Genomic DNA, 2,537 nt, shown 5'->3' with positions numbered 1-2,537 from the left:
CAGCACCAAAAAACATTTAGGCACACAGTGTTAGGAATGGTTAAAGTTGGATCTTAATTGTTGAGCACTGTGCTGTTGAGTGTACAATATAATCCTCCTACATTCAATCCTGTCCTCCTCCACAAAAGCTGTGATACTGATAAGATGAGGAGTCATGAAAGACCAACACAATGGTTTCCCCAAATTTGAGGTGCACCAAGTTTTAACAATTTCTGAAGGCTGATGCCTGGAAACTCCAGTCTAGGTTTATACTAGTTCTTGCTAAATAATAATTGTAATGGTCCTGTATTTGAGCAAAAAAACTTATACTCTAAGCAAGAAAGCACATTATTCTCCTTTGTAATTACATTACATTTTTCAAGGCATTTTGATCAATATGGTGTATGTGCCATAAAAACAACACCAAAGAAAGGACATACAAATACCAAAACTTAACTAATGAAGATGAGATGTGAAGTGACTCTATAGAAACATATATAGAAAAGCCATGTATGTAGAAAATCATATATAAGACTCGGACTTCATTTGCTTTGAAGATTTTCATTGTATCTTTATCTACTTTTTTGGAATCTGAAGGGTGTGACATCCATTAACTCCTTTGCTCTTCTTGTGTCTTGTTGAGCTGTGGGCACCACTAAGAGGCACTTTGAGGCACCACAAGGCAGGAGAAGGAAGATTTGGGTATACCCATCTTGTGGTTCTCTGCATATGAGGCTGTGTGTTTTCAAGAGAAGTGCATCTCCAACTGCCTGGACAAGCCATCCTCCACCAGCCTCGTACTGTGACTCCATACATGAACACACACTTTCAAGTGACTGCTTTCCCATTATCACTCTTTTGTGCCAAGGATCATGGTGGAGAGAAGCTAGAAATAAATAACAAGAAATCCCAGAAGCTACACAGTCATGTGGAGTTTAACAGATACAATACTAAAAATCAATGAATCACAGAATAAAACAGCAGAGAAATAAAAACTTTCCAAAACTCAGGTAACAATGGGATCAAAACACCTAAACACATATAGGATAGAATGAGAGCAGTTGTGGATACACATTAAAAGAATAGAGAGACCCCAAATAGTAAGTAGCCTAACGATGTATCGCAAGGTCCTAGAAAATCAAGAGCAATCCAAGTCTGAAATTAATGGAAGAAAAGAAATTATAATGGGAAAATTAATAAAATAGAGACTAAAAGTCAGTACACAGAATCAATGAATCAGAATGGGTTCTGATTATCCTTGAAGGGATAATAAGATTAATAAACTTTCAGCAAAGCTTGCCCCGAAAAAGAAAAGAAGAAAACCATATAGCAATGTAATTAGAAATGAAAAAAGGTGACTTTCACAGCCACAACACCAAAATCCAGGAAACTACAACAAACTACTTTTAAAATTTATATTCCAAAACATTGGAGAACCTAGGAGAAATAGACAATCCCAGACAAGTATACATTTCCCAAAGTAAAACAAAAAGATATAAAACTCTTAATAGACCATCAAGAAACAGAAACATAGAGGTAGTAACAAAAACTCTAGGAACAAAGAATAGTCCAGGAGATACTATATTTATTGCATATTGTACTACAACTTTAGAGAACATCTAACACCAATACTCCTCTGAAAATGGAACCCCTTTAAAAAATAGTGCTGGGAAAGATGGTTATCCACATGTATAAAAATGACTCTAGATCCATATCACCTACTCTGTTCTAAAACAAAATAAAAATGCATCAAAGACCCAGCTGCACAGCTGGAAGATAAAATAAACAAGTCTCTTGAAGACATAGGCATAGGTGAGGATTTTCTGAAAACAACTCTGATTGAAAAAGAATATCACCAAGAAGGAATAAATGTGATTATAACATATTAGAAAGAGTTTGGAAAACAAGAGAAACAACCACTAAAGCGAAGAGACAATCTGGAGAAGGAGCAAAATTGGCAGCTACAGAGGACTGATAACTAGAATATTAAAAGAACTGAAACAAAGTGGATCCCCTCCAAGTAAAATCCCCAATACAAACACAGGCTACAAAATCAATAGAAGCTTCTCCAAAGCAGCAAAAAGTGGCTAATAAGTACAGGAAAAAATGGTTCAATTTTATTGTTCTTTAGAGAAACACAAAGCAAAACTAGGGGTTATCATGAAGAACTCAAAAAACTACAAATGTTGATGATGTTGTTGGGGAAAAACAAACACTTCTACCTAGTTGGTAGGAATGTAGTACAACCAATATGGAAGTCAGTAGGGAGAATCCTCAAATAAACTAACGATAGAAATTTCACTTGACTCAACCACACCTCTTCTGAGTATCTTCCTCAAAGACTTAAAAGCATAATATTACAGTGATGCATGCATACTCTTGTTTCTAGCAGCACAGCACGCAATAGCTATATCTTAGCACTGACCTATATGCGCATCAACAAAGGAGTGGATAAATAAAATTTTGCATATAACCACAGTGACATACTACTCAGGGATACAGGATAAATTTGACTCATTTGTAAGAAAGTGAGCGCATATTGAGATCACAATGCCAAG

The sequence above is a fragment of the Fukomys damarensis genome, unplaced genomic scaffold (genome assembly GCF_012274545.1).
Source record: "Fukomys damarensis isolate Sample0158 unplaced genomic scaffold, DMR_v1.0_HiC HiC_scaffold_16, whole genome shotgun sequence".
NCBI classification, from domain to species: domain Eukaryota; kingdom Metazoa; phylum Chordata; class Mammalia; order Rodentia; family Bathyergidae; genus Fukomys; species Fukomys damarensis.
Note: the sequence above shows the minus strand (reverse complement) of the source record.